The sequence below is a fragment of the Halichoerus grypus genome, chromosome 1 (assembly GCF_964656455.1).
Source record: "Halichoerus grypus chromosome 1, mHalGry1.hap1.1, whole genome shotgun sequence".
NCBI classification, from domain to species: domain Eukaryota; kingdom Metazoa; phylum Chordata; class Mammalia; order Carnivora; family Phocidae; genus Halichoerus; species Halichoerus grypus.
In genome coordinates this window covers 165,790,004-165,804,921 of record NC_135712.1, presented here as the reverse complement: position 1 = coordinate 165,804,921, position 14,918 = coordinate 165,790,004, and the positions used below count along the sequence as shown (strand labels likewise).

The following is a 14,918-nucleotide window of genomic DNA, read 5'->3' as shown; positions in this document are numbered from 1 at the left end:
AGTCCACCCCTGGCAGTGTGTCAGATGGGGTATTCCATCTGCTGACTGGTGTGGCCTTCAAGGGTAGAAGGAGTGGTGCGGAGTGGGCACAAGTGTCTGCTCGTGACAGACAGAGGCCCTTGGGCAAGTGGCTTTATGCTTCTGAGTCTGCTTCTCCATCTGCAGGATAGAGATAATAATACCTATTATTCAGGATTTTTGAGAGGAGTAACTGAAGTATAATATGTGTAAAGGCCTTGACTTCTAGAAGTGTTTCTTAAATAGCAGCAGAAGAGAATGGATGCTAAATGGCTCTCCAATGTCAGGTTCCATTTATTTACCTATCTATCCATTTATTCATTTGTAACTTTCTATTTTGAAATAATTATTAATTTAAAGCAAGTTGTAAAGGAATGTATAGGGAGATTCTCTGCACCTTACCCCAGCTGACCCCAGTGCTGACATTTCCCACCATGGGGGAGTCCCATGCACTTTCCCCCAGTGACTCCAGTGTTCAGAGATGTCCCATGCAATGACTCTCCTGTTAACATCTCCCACCACGGGGAGGTCTGGTGCACCTTCCCCCAACTGACCCCAGTGCTGACATCTCCCACCTCGGGGAGGTCCCATGCACTTTCCCCCAGGGACCGCAGTGTTCAGGGATGTCCCATGTACCTTCTCCCAGCTGACCGGGGAGAGTTAACATCTCGTACTAGAGTGCACTGTCAAAACCAGGCATGTGACATTAGTACAACCCATGGAGCTTATTCACTTTTCACCAGTGTTACATGTGCTCGTGTGTGTGTGTGTGTGTGTGTGTGTGTGTGTAGGTCTATGCAATATGATCACTTCGCAGTTTTTTGTAAGCACCACCACACTCAAGATACAGATCTGTTCTACCAGCACAGCTTCCTTGGGCCACTCCTTTATAGTCACACCCACTCCCTCCCTGCCTTCATCCCTGACTCCTGGAAATCATGATTTTGTTCTCCATCTCTATAATATTGATTTTTCAACGATGTTCTGTAAATGGAACCTTTGGGGACTGGCTTTCTTCACTCAGCCTAATTCTCTGGAGATCCTTCAGGTTGTGTGCATATCAATAGTTCACTCCTTTTTATTGTTGAGTATAATTCCATGATATGGATGGACCACAGTTTGTTTATCCATTCATCTGGTAAAGGACACCTGAGTTATTTCCAGTTTTTGTCTATGATGACTAAATCTGCTATAAATATTTCTGTACAGGGTTTTTGTGTGAATGTAAATTTTCATTTATTTGGGATAAATGCCTGAGAGTGCAATTATTGGGTTGCATGGTACTTGCATATGTGGTTTTGTGTGTGTGTGTGTGTGCATGCTTAAAAGGAACATCCAAACTGTTTTCCAGAGTGGCTGTGTACCATTTTACATTTCCACGAGCAGCGTATGAGTGATCCAGTATTTCTGCATCCTGGTCAGCATTTGGTATCATTTTGTATTTTTGGCATTCTGACAGGTGTGTAATATCTCATTGTGGTTTTAACGTGCATTTCTTTATTAGCTAATGATGTTGAACATCTTGTCATGTGCTTATTTGTCACCTGCACATCCTCTCTGGAGAAATGTCTCTTCATGACTTTTGCCCATTTTCCAATTGGATTGTTAATTTTTTTTAACAGTTGAGTTTTTAGTTTTTTGTTTTTTTTTTTTAATTTATGTCAGATACTAGTACTTTGTCAGATTCTGTGGTTTGCAAATATTTTCTCCCAGTCTGTAGTTTGTCTTTTTGTCCTCTTGAGAGAGTGTTTTGTAGAACACAAGCTTTTAATTTTGGTGAAGTCCACTTCATCTCTTTATTTTTTATTTTTTTATGGATCATACTTTTGGGATCAAGTCCGAGCTGAAGATTTTCCTCCTAATTTTTTTCCTAAAAGTTCTGTAGTTTATATTCTATATTGAAGTCTGTGATCCATTTGAGACAATTTTTGTGTAAGGTGTGAGGTTTGGGTAGATTTTTTGTTGGTGGTGTTTGCCCATGGATGTCCACTTTGCTTCAACATTATTTTTTTAAAAGGTTATTATCTTTCTTCCATTGAATTGCTTTTGTACCTTTGTCAAATATTGGTTGGTTGGGTGGGTCTATTTCTGGATCCTCTATTCCATTCCATTAATCTCTGCGTAATCCCTCTGTTAATACCACATAGCCTTGGTTTCTAGGTAAGTCTTGAAATGAAGTACAATTATTCTCACTTTATTCTTCTTTTTCAAAACTGTTTCACGTCTTCTAGCTTCTTTGCCTTTCCACATAATTTTTAGAATAATCTTTTCCACATTTACAAAAATTTTGCTTGGACTTTGGTAGAAACTGCACAGAACTGACGTCTTTACTACATTGAGTCTTCAGTTCCATGAACAACTCTACGGCCACTTCATTCATTTAGATCTTCCTCATCAGTATTTTGTAGTTTTCAGCATAAAAATCTTGTGCATTTGTGTTAAATTTACACCTATATATTTTTTGTGTGATTGTAAATGGCATTGTATTTTTAACTTTGGTGTCCACATGTTCTTTGCTAGTATACAGAAATACAACAGTTTTTTTGGTATGCTTATTTTGTATCCTGTGACCTTCCTGAACTTGGTTACTAGTTCTGGGAGGGTTTTTGTTTTGTTTTGTTGTTTGTTTTTTTTGTAGATTCCTTGGGATTTTTTTATGTAGACAATAAAATTATCTGCACATAGTGACAGTTTTATTTCTTCCTTTCCAATCTGTATGCATTTTCTTATCTTAAAGCACCAGTGAGATTGCCTAGCACTCTTTGAATATAAGTGGTCAGAGCTGATATCCTTGCTTTGTTCCCAATTTTAGGGGAAAGCCTTCAGTCTTTAACCATTAAGTATAATGTTAGCTGTAATTTGTTAATAGATGTTCTTCATCAAGTTGAGGAAATTCTCTATTCCTATTTTTCTGAGCATTGTATCATGAATGGGTGTTGAATTTTATCAAATGCTTCCTGCATTGATGGATATGATCAAGTGGTTTTTTTCTTCTTTAGCCCGTTAACATGGTGGATTATATTAATTGATTTTTGAATGTTGAAACCTTGCATTCCTGGAATAAATCTTACTTGGTCCTGAGGCATAATTGTTTTTACATATTGCTGAATCCTATTTGATAATATTTGTGAAGGATTTTCACATATGTATTCATGAGGGATGCTGGCTTATAGTTTTTATTTGTTGTGCTGTTGTCTGGTTTTGATATTGATGTAATACTAGCTTCATAAATTGAAATGAAAGTGTTCCCTCTGCCTCTGTTTACTGGAAGGCATTGTGTAGAACTGGTGTTAATTTTTCAAACATTTGGTAAAATTCTCCCATGAAACTATCTGGTCTATTATACTAATAATTTAATGTAATTACTGATATGTTAAATTTTAAGTCTATGCTTTTATTTTTATTTTTTTAAGATTTTTTATTTATTTATATGAGAGAGAAAGAGAGAGCAAGAGCAGGGGTGTGGAAGGAGCAGAGGGAGAGGGAGAAGCAGACTACCCACTGAGCAGGGATCCCAAAGTGGGGCTCGATCCCAGGACCCTGAGATCATGACCTGAGCAGATGCTTAACTGACTGAGCCACCCAGGTACCCCTATGCTTTTATTTCTTGTTTTCTGTTTGTTCTTTCTACAAACACAACCACATCTGAAAATGCTGTAGTTTTTGCTTCAACTGTCAAACATAACTTAGAAAGCTCAAGAAGAGAAAGAATGTGTATTGCATTTAGCAATATTTTTGCTTACCATATCCTTTTTTCCCTTTCTGATGTTCTAAGATTCCTTTAAAAAAATAGTTTCCTTTCTGTTTGGAGAACAGCATTCTTTTAGGGTAAATCTTCTGGCCACAAACTCTCTTAGTTTTTCTTTCATCTAAGAAGATCTTGATTTCCCCTTCATTTCTGAGGGGTATTTTTGCTGGTGACAGGATTCTCAGTTGTCAGTTGTTTTTTTTCAGCATTTGAAAAATGTTATGCCACTTTCTTCTGGACTCCATGTTTTCTAATGAGAAATCCACTGTCATTCAATTTGTTTCCTCACCATCAGTGAGTTGTTGTTTTTCTTCCAGATATGCGTTTTGTATTTAGTTTTCGGAAGTTTAGCTATTTTGTATCTTGATGTGCACTTCTTCGGGTTTATCTTCTTTGGAATTTTCTCAGCTTCATGAATCAGTAAGTTTATGAGGGTTTGTTGTTGTTGTTGTTGGTTGGTTTTGTTTTTTTTTGCCAAATTTGGGGAGTTTTCAGCCATTATTTCTTCAGGTGCTTTTTCAGTCCCACTCCCTTTCTCATCTCCTTCTAGGAGTTCAATGATATAAACATTAGGTCTTTTGTTACAGTCCCACCGGTCTCTGAGGCTTTATTTTTTTAAGTTTATTTTCTGTTATTCAGATTAGATAATTTTTTGTCCTATATTCCATCTCAATTATTCCTTCCTTTGTTCCCTTTACTCTGCTGTTCAGCACATCCATTGAGTTTTTTTCCTTTTTAATTTCAGTTATCATATTTTTCAGTTCTAAAATTTCCATTTGGCTCTTCTCTATGTCTTCCATGTCTTTGCTGGGACTTTATATATATTTTTTTCTCATCTATTTCAAGTGTGTTCATAATTGTTCCTTGACGTATTTTTATGATGGCTACTTTAAAATCTTTGTCAGATAATTCCAACATCTCTCCCATCTCAATGTTGGCATCTATTGATTGCCTTTTTTCATTCAGTTTAAGATCTTCCTAGGTCTTTGTATAAGTGAATTTTAACTGATACTTGGGGATCTGGGGCATGATGTTATGAGCCTCCAGATCTTATTTAAATCTTCCGTTTCAGCTGGCTTCCTTTGACACTGCACCAACAGAGGAAGGGGGTTGGGGATTGCCATCTCCCCATTGGGTCCCCACTGATACCTCCCTGACTGGGAGGAGTAGGAAAGACTTATTACTGTTCCCAGCATGGTCTCCACTGGCACCATGGGAGCTGGAGGTGAGGTCTTATTACCACCTAGTGGGGAATGGAAGTCCTGGCTCCCTACTTGGTCTTCTCTGACACCACCCAGTGGGGGGGGGGCGGTTTGGGGTTCATCATAATCTGATGAAGGTAGAAGTCTAGTTTCTCCACAGGATTGTTGCTGGTGGGGGTAAGGCCATAATGTTTTCTATGGTGTTTGGCTGCAGTAGAGTAGTTTTGTCTAAAAGTGTCTGTTTTGCTAGGCTGACCCCTTCCTTCTTCAGCTAAAGAGAGTGGGTTCCCCAACCCCACTGGCATTTCCTCATCTCTGGCTTCTTCAACTCCAACTCCAGTATACATAAGGCAAAACCATCACCATCAGGAACTCACTACCATGTTGTTTCTTGGGTCCTCAGGTCCCTAGTGGGTTTGTCCTTTCTCTGCCTTTCAGAGTTTTCTAATTTTCTTTTATATATAATGTCCAGGGGTTTTAGTTGCACTTAATGAGAGGAATAGGAAAAACTACCTCTATTCTATCTTCCTGGAGGCAGAAGCCCACTTGAAACCCTCTTAACAAGTGCTTCCCAGTTCCTTGGAGTTTTTTTTAGAATCACTTCTACCTTCTTAACACTGCTAAGCAGATCAAATCAGATTTCCTGACATGCTTGTCATTTCTCGTGCGCTTTTAGCTTACTACTGGACTCAGGTGAGTGTTTACCTGTCCGGTAGGAGACTAGGACGACTTTTCCTTTCAAAGCTGTAGATGTGGTGGTGGGTAACTTAGAGCAGAGCCCCAAAGACACTGATACAGTTGGGCATCTCTTTCAGGGTCACCAGGCCTAGTCCTTCTAGGTTCCTTCAGGGGAATACACTGCTGCACAGTGAAACATGAGAGGTGTTAGAGGAAAAGCTCTTGTTTGATCATTTGAGTTGTGAGCTGAATTAGCCTCCATTTTCACAAAATGGCACTTTTACATAAAAGAACTGACAGGCAAATGCTGGTTATTCAGACTTTAGTATTGGGCAGACATTTTCTCAGAAATGAACAAAGTGAGCCTATCACCTAAAGGAAAACAACTGATGGTACTTGTTGCCAGTGATAAAGTTTGAGCTTTCAAAGTGTAAATTAGAATTTCAGAAAACTTGTGTCTGCCATCATGAGCCTGACAGCTTCCTAATACTTCCTAAGACATTTTTGATGAGGTCATTGGTGTGATGGCAAATGTGATTTTTAAAAATATTGTGTAACAAAACGTGCAAATATTTGAAAGATCTGCATAACTCAATGAGACAATATTTTCTAAATGTCCAATGCATGATGATGTTCCAAAAGCGTGGATGGGTAAAGATGCATCACAGTATAAGAGAAAAAAAAAATGGATTTCAATGTGAAAGAGGAAAAGTTCATTAACATGGCTTCAGATTCTTTATTGCAACTAATTTTTAAGATGCTATCTGTTATGGCCTAATTGTGTCCTCTTCAAAATTCATATGTTGCAGTCCTAGTCCCCAGTACCCAGAATGTGACTGTATTTGGAGATAGGGCTTTAAAGAGGTGATTAAATTAAAATGAGGCCATGAGAATGGGCCCTAATAGAATATGACAGGTGTTCTTATAAGCAGAGGAAATGTGGACACACAAAGAGACACCAGGGATGTGTGTGCATGGAGGAAAGACCATGTGAGGACACAGGGAGAAGAGTCCGAGGAGAGAGTCCTCAGAAGACACCCAACCTGCTGATGCCTTGATCTTGGACTCCTGGCCTCCAGAACGGTGAGAAAATACATTTCTGTTGTTTAAGTCCCCCAGTCTGTGGTATTTTGTTATAGCGGCCCTGGCAAACTAATACACTATCACTTGTTAAGTTTGGGTGTAGTATCAAAGAAGAATATCTACAATTGTCTGAAAAGACTATTAAAATACTCTTTTCTGATAGCATATCTCTGTGAGGCTAGAATTTCTTCATATACATTAACTGTAACATCACATTGTAACAGATTGAATGCAGAAGCAGATGAGAATCCAGCTGTCTTCAATTAAGTCATTAAAGAGATTTGCAAAAATATAAAACAACATCACTCTTCTCACTAATTGTTTTTTGTTTCGGAAAATATAGTTATTTTTCATAAAATATGTTGTATATGTTACCATAATGAGTTTATTATTGTTCTTTTAAAATGAGTTAATAAATAAGTATCAGAATGTCAGTTTTCACTTCTGACTTGGTAAATGTGGAAGACAATATTCACAGAAGCAAAACTCATTGGGGATTTCAATCATTTTTAAGAGTGTAAAGGTCCTGAGGTCAGCATTTCCCAAACCTGAGTCAATCAAATGTGACGGTCAAGATGGTTCCTATCTGTTCTTTAATTAATCTTATTGTTTTTTTCTTAGTAACTTGCTTGATTAAAACTTAAACACATTTATTTAGAAGGAAACTTTTTTTTTTTTTTTTAAGAGAGAGAGAGTATGCATGTGGGGGTGGAGAGGGGCAGAGGGAGAGGAAGAGTGAGAATCCCAAGCAGCCTCCACACTCAGGATGGAGCCTGATGCAGGGCTTGATCTCATGACCCTGAGATCATGACCTGAGCTGAAATCAAACATCTGATGCCCAACCGACTGAGCCACCCAGGTGCCCCTACAAGAAACTTTTCTCACTACCATCAGTGGAAAACCAGTGCCACTCACCACAAATAAAAACTGACCAGAGCAAAGAAATGCAACAGGATAGCCTTACGTTTAGTGGATCCAATTGTCCCCCTAAGGCCCTGAGCCCAAAGTCTCTCTGCTCAGAGTTTAGCTAATGTTGGTGGGGGGCGAGGTCATCATTAAAGATACACTAGTTTTAGACAGAATCTTTTATCTTGATGTGGCCTGGAAGACTGAAGGAGAATTGAATTTTCCCAACAGGTGATGGACTGTTATTTCATTCCACCTAATATCCTCTTAGGTACTATCAGAGGTACATGTCTGGCACTTAGGGATGCTCAGATTTAATGGCACCCAGAGAACTTCTCTCTTCACAAATGGTGCTTCTGCCTCCTTGAAGGCAGACATGGGAGAGGGTCCTGCTTGTGCTCATGAGCCCAAGATCATTGACCTTGGCAACTAACCTCAATAAAATGGTGCATTCTAGCTCAGGCAAACCCATGAGATGTTTTTCTTTGCAGTCCTCCTTCAACATCAAATCAGTGGTGGCCTGCAGACACCTCAACTCCAGCTTGTGCATGCTCTACTCTTGATTTCATCCCCCTCCCAAATCTGTTTTTCCACTGTGTTCCTTCTCTAGGTGAATAGCACCATGGCCAAGAATGTTTCCAGCAAAATTGTTTGCAAGAGCTGAACCAGGGAAACAACCCACATGTCCACCAGCAGGAGAATGAATCAACAGATGGTGATCTCTTCATGCCAGGGAATATTATACAGCAATAAGAATGCATGGACTCCAGCTGCACATTGATGAGTCTGAGAGACATAATGTTGCCAGAAAGAAGCAAGTCTCAGAAGGTTACATACTGTGTGATGCCATTTAAAAGAACCAAAACAAAAGCAAAACTGAACAATAGGTGTTGTAAGCATACACATACGAGATAAAAATGTTTAAAAAGAAAAAGCATATGGGGATTCTCTGTACTTTCTGCTCAATTTTGCTGTAAACCTAAAACTGCTCTAAAAAATACAGTCTACAGAAAAAACACAAGGAAATGATAAACACAGGATGATCATTTCCTCTGGGGGTGGCAGGGGCTTGGGATGGGGATACTCACACAGGAATAGGCAAATTATTGGTGACATTCCAGTTCTTGGGTTGGGTGGTGGGTCCATGCTATACATTGTATTATTATTATTATTATTATTATTATTATTATTATTATTATTTAAAAGATTTTATTTATTTATTTGACAGAGAGAGAGAGGGCACAAGTAGGCAGAGTGGCAGGCAGAGGGAGAGGGAGAAGCAGGCTCTCTGCTGAGCAGAGAGTCGGACGTGGGGCTCAATCCCAGGACCCCGGGATCATGACCTGAGCTGAAGGCAGCCGCTTAACCGACTGAGCCACCCAGGTGCCCCTATACATTGTATTATTAACATAAGCTAACATATGCTGCATAATTTCTTTTGCATGTATCAAATATAATATTAAAAGACATAAGAAAGGAAAAAAATGTACAGTCTCTGATCTGGTAATTTTGCTTCTTAGGAACCTATTCTAATGGAAATAACCAGAAATGCAAACAACATTTCAGTCATAAAGATGTTCATTACAGTGTTTTTCTTTTTAAATCATAGCAGTAACTTGGACACAATCTAAATGCCCAGTTGTAGGGGATTCGTTAAGTAAATTGCTGAGCAGTCACAGGATAGAATATCATGTTTTCAAATAATTTTTAATGACCTAGGAAAATTTCTTAATAACCTCAAGTGAAAAATGTAGAGAGCTGAAATAAAATAGAATCTCAATTTTCATGACCCCAGTGAGGAACGTATGTTTATAGCATAGAAAAAAGATATACTATTGAAAGTTATAATAATAAAAGATAATGTTCCCCAAATGTCAACATTGGTGGGGTTAAAGTCTTTGTTTCTTCTATATAAAGTCTCTATTCCACCATTGTCTATAGTAAACATATATGTAGGGAAACATGCTAGCACATAGCACATTAATACAGGAAGACCAGCTTGCCCATCTCCCAGCACCCTCACCACCCCCTCCCCTCGAATGATTATCCAACTGCCCCCTGAGGCTGGAGTTTAGTGTCTGATAAGCCCCGGTCAGACTGACTCCACCAGGAAGCAAGAGGGGAAGGAAAGAAGACCTCAGACACCACTCATCATACCTGTCCCTCCCAGCTTGCAGCCTCCTGACTGAAGTCACCCCTCAGTGTGCCCCCTTGCCCACCTCAGCCGAACTCGTCCTTCCCTGGGCCCACCCCACCTGGCCCCTCTTTCCAGGGCCACCTACTAGAAGCAGAGGAAGTGGCCGGTTCTCTGGGCTTTGCATGGCCTAGCCGCCGACCTCTCCACAGAGCTGAGGTCACTAGCCCCTACATGGTGGCATGGAGGGACGGCCCTCTGGATGCCTCCTCTCCAGACCCCGACTTGGGACCTACCAGGGACTCCTCCTTTCCCCTACTTTCCCTGTCCAGAGATAGAAACCAGCCCCAAAGTGTGACCACCACGTCTTTATCTTCTCCTGCTATGAAGACACCTGCCTGTCAGATTGATGAGGCACAGCCTATTGACCTCATTGCCCCATTTTACAAATGGGAAGACCGAGCTCTCAGAGGTAAGGCCATGTATCCTAGGGTACACAGCTAAAGGTGCCTAAGTCAGGATTCAAGCCTAGGTTGTGGGGCTCCCAAAGCCAGTAGGTTTTGCAGCCTCATGCTCCAGACCCGCTGCCCCCATCAGAAAGCGCTATGCACTTGTGTGATGTCCTCTTTGAGTCAAAAATAAATCGAGGCTCAGTTCTGCTATGCCATCTGCCACACCAATTCAGTGGCAGAAATGTTGACTTACTGCAGTGAGGGAACGCTCCCACAGCCGGGAACTGAGCAGCGAGAGGCCCCACACCTCCTGGGTTTCCCTGGCTGGGGGCTGGTCGATCATACAGGCATAGCAAGGGGAGAGGGGCTGCAGTGGGCACAGTTTTCAGGAGGCGGTGGGGGAGAGCTGTGGGCTCTGAGTCAGCATGCCTGGGCCAAAGCTGACTGCCACTGAGATGGGTAGCCATGGGAAAGTCTTCTCCTCTCCCTGGGCCTCAGTTTTTTCACTAAAAGGAGCTGGAACATATGATTCTTTCTAGGCCCAACAAGGTTACATCCTATGGCTCTAGGTCTCAGAGATGGAGGTGCCTCCACATTCCTGGTCCTTTGGGGTTGACAACAGCCCATGGGGAGAAGGAGAGGGATTCTTAGAGAGAGGAACTGGCTGGCCCAAGGTCACATCATTCCTGACAACAACATCAACACAATGATAACAATACTCCCCTACCTATAAGACACCTCCCAAAGCACTCTCATGTCCATTATTTCACTCACAGTCCCCATTTTACAGAGGAGGAAACAGGATCAGAGAGTCACTAAGGCCACATAGATGGCTTGTGCCAGGGAGGACAGAGCCACATTCCCATGCATCTGGTCCATGGAATTTCTGAAGTTTAGTCCCCAGGGAAGCTGCACTCATAGCTTCTAAGGCAAAATCATCCTGTACCAAAGGTGGGAGAGACACTCAACCCAGGAAATTTTTCAGTTTAGGCATTTGATGAATATGTGTCCTGCACTTTAAGAATAGTCACTGGGCATCCCAGCCGAGGGTTTGCCTAGCACCTTCCACATGTGTGACACTCACTTCAGAGGCAGCTGGGAGGAGCACTGGATGAGGCATCTAGTCTTGGCACTGCCCCCCTTAGCTGTGTACCCTGGGATGAGGGGTTTGACGAGGCGGCTTGCAGGGTCCTCACTGCTCCAGGCACTGCCCTGGTCATTACTGGAAGTGCATCTGTAGTTTCTCATTCATCTTCTGTCAGGCAGGAGGGGCCATGAGTGTTGGATGGCCAGGACCCTGGTGGCTAAGCTCACTGCTATACCCGAGTGCTTGGCACTCATTAGGACCATGCCACCACTTGTAGATTGGTGGTGAGGTTTTAAGGAGCAGATCCCATAGGCATCTGTTTTGTATCACACACGGGATGCTGGGGAAAAGCCTCTTGAGGCTGCCACTCATCAAGTACTTAATACGGTCTGTTCTCCAAGCCCTACATAATCCCACTTAATCCTCATAGTGACACTAAGAGAGCAGAGATGCTGCTGTTACCCTGCCCATCACCCCCAGATCTATCTACTGTGCTGCAATTTCCCCCACAGCATCTGTATCTCTTTGGCTGAGGGCCTCCTCTGGTGAGCAGAACATCCACAAGTTCTAGAGAAGTAACACCACTCCCCCAACCCCAGCAGCCCTCCGTTAATGACTGTTGAGAGTTGGAAGCTGGTGTATAAATACCCCAGCTTCCTTGTTCCTGGAGGAAACAAGGAAACAAGGTTTTCCTCAAGGAAAACCATGATCTGTGGGCTCCATGCTGGCTCTCAGAATCCCCACTGTGACTGAAATTCATTTGTCCATAGTGACAATTAACTTGCTTGAAAATACCTCCTTCCCTTTCCTGTCTCACTTCTCCACTCTCCTACTAACTTTCCTGTGCCTCCCAAATACGTTTTTTGTATTTGAATCATTGTCTCATGGTCTGCTTCTGGGAAAACCTAGTCTGAAATGAGAGGCGCTAATATTATTTCCACTTTGATGGAAGGAAAGCCAATGCTCAGAGAGGAGTAACTTTCCCAGGGTGACACAGAAAGTCTAGATCTGAGCCCAGGACTGTTTAACCTCCGATGGTTTGATCATCACACATGCCAGGAAGAAAGAACTAAGTGAGATTCAGAGTCTAATGAGAGAATGGCTATGGGGGAACATTAACACTCACTCATTCACTCATTCATTCAAAGACTTCTTATTGAAATCACTACTTCTCAAGCCCTGAACTGGGTGCTTAGGATACACTGGTTAAATGCACTCTCTCTGGAATCTTGGGGACCTGGGCTCAAATCCAGGCTTTAATGATGTGCCAGCTGTGTGATGTAGGCGAGTAATTCAACCTCTCCTGACCTCTGCTTTGTTGTATGTCAAATGGTGCCTATTACCCAGGCTGTTGGAAGGGTAAACAGGCTCACACATACAAATAAGTGCTCACTATGTGTTAGTTACAAGATGACGGTGATGTCAGACCTGAAAACTGGGAAGTGGTATGTGGCAGCAGTACTGTCAATTTTATCATGTCTTATCACTTAGGCCAGCCAGGGGTTAAAATAAATGAGTGGCAGAGTAGTTTAAAGTTTGCATTTCTCCCTAATTTTCCTTCCTCTTTCCCTCCCTTCCTTCTTTCCACCCTCCCAAATCTCATGTCCTCTGCTCCTCGCTGGGCTCTGTGTTGGGCACTGGGACACAGAGATGACAAGACTCTGCCCCCAGGGAGCTCTCAGGGCCCAGGGGAGATGGGGAGATAGGCAAGGAGACAGTCTAGCTCAGTATGGTGAACAAAGGCCAGCACAAGCACAGAGGCAGAGGAGCATGAGAAGGGGCACCTGACCCTGCCTGGTGATGCTGGACTTGAGGCGAGTAAGCCACATGGCTCACAGAGGTTAAATCACCTGCTCAAGGCCCCACAGCAAGTAAATGGTTGGTCAGACTCCAAATCCCATGGGATTTCTAATATCCTGCTATGCAATCACATTCTCTTAAGAGCCGCAAGGAATCCATAATAACAATGACTTCTATTGCAAGATAGGTCTTGGGAACTCAGCCCAAGGGAGCCTTTTGTGGCTGGCTAGCTACAAACAAAACAAAACAAAACAAAAACCCAGAGCCTCTGAAGTCTCAGTAGAAGGAGCAACTGAAAAGTGGAAAACAATATGAAAGCCACAAATATTTATTTCACAGGGAAGCAAGGGAAGCAGATAAGACATATTAACTTTTTCTGAGAACTAGAAGCTGAGCAAATAGCAGTAATGTGACAAGTCACTTAACTGAAGAATAAGAACACTGAAGAAAAAGTTGTGCTTCGAGGATTTTACCTCTCTGTAGACCACTGTTTTTCTTTTCAGTAACCTCAAGATTAACTCTATAATAATATATTTTTTCCTTTGTGTGTTTTTTCTATTAACACAGAAATACACTGGATCCTAATTCTCTAGATCAGACTTTTTTGTTTGTTTTCAGAAAGCACACTTTTCTCTGTGATTTTTTTAAAGATCTGGTATAATTTGAGGTACAGATCTTTTATCTTTTGGGGTTAAAAACGTCTCCCTTCCAGAAGGACACATTCTCAATGTTCCAATGAAAGTCAACCAGAACACAAGTTCTGATATACTGAAACTCATTTTATAGGAACCCTGTCAAGACTTAAGACTACCTATTCCAGGAACCCAGGCTGCCTGGTCAACATTGCACACTCTTCTGATAATGACAAGGATCAATGTCACCCCAAAGTCTACAAATGAGTTGCAGAAGAGTTTTAAATAGTAGGAAATCCATGTTGGGTGAGGTCATGGTGCAGCCGAAGGGGAAACATTCACAGTTGCTGTGGGAGAGAAGGAAGCTGTTATGCCCAGTGGCCAAGGCCTGATGCAGAGCAAAGCATAACCCCCAATCAGGCCAGACTTTTGGCAGGATATGGCTCATCCTGCTGGTCCTTTGGCTGAAAGGGGCAGTCTGGCTTTTCTAGACTTTGGCCAAGCAAGTTTAAGGCTCAGACAGGACTAAGGTAGGGGGGAATGTATGTGGATGCTTTCTTTTATGCCTATTTCCCTCTGGTCTGGGTAAGACAGCAAAGTGTTTCATTGAGGGGACTCAGCCAAAGGCAGCTAACATGCAAAATCGCCCGAATGACTATGCAAATATTTTTACTCCTCTCCCCAACACACAGCCTCCTGGAGCTGAGCTCCATTCCTAATTAGTTGAGTACCTGATGGAAGCAAAATTAGTGAATTTGGTAGGGGAGACGGAGGACACAGCCCACAGTGAAGCAGGTAGTAGGGTTTTAGGACCAGGCAAGGCAGAGGGGAATGGGTTTTCAGCACAGTGTAGATGGGGCAAAAGTGCCAACTTCAACAGCTAGGAGGAGGATCTGGAATCACTGTCGCTGCTACTTGGAAGACACAATCCTCATACAACATCTTCTTCTTGAATACTCAGATTCCACGTGCATCCTCCACGGGCCCAGCTCTGGCAATACAAAGTTTCGTATAAAGAAATATTTCACCATAAAGACACTTCTGTTTTAAGTGAACTGATACTTAGAAATAGATTTTTCTTTCTTTTTGTCAGAAATCAGGGTTCAACATTCCAGCCCAGCAATGGGACATTATTGCCCACAATTACATTTCATTTGAAAAAAAAAAAAGTATCATAT

At 41.9% G+C, this 14,918-nt stretch overlaps 1 protein-coding gene across 10 annotated transcripts in view; it reads right to left on the bottom strand.

Annotated features, from left to right (window-relative positions):
- ATP2B2 (ATPase plasma membrane Ca2+ transporting 2) overlaps positions 1-14,918 on the bottom strand; it is a 374,078-nt gene that overhangs the window by 207,346 nt on the left and 151,814 nt on the right. The gene's annotated exons all lie outside the window — the stretch shown is intronic.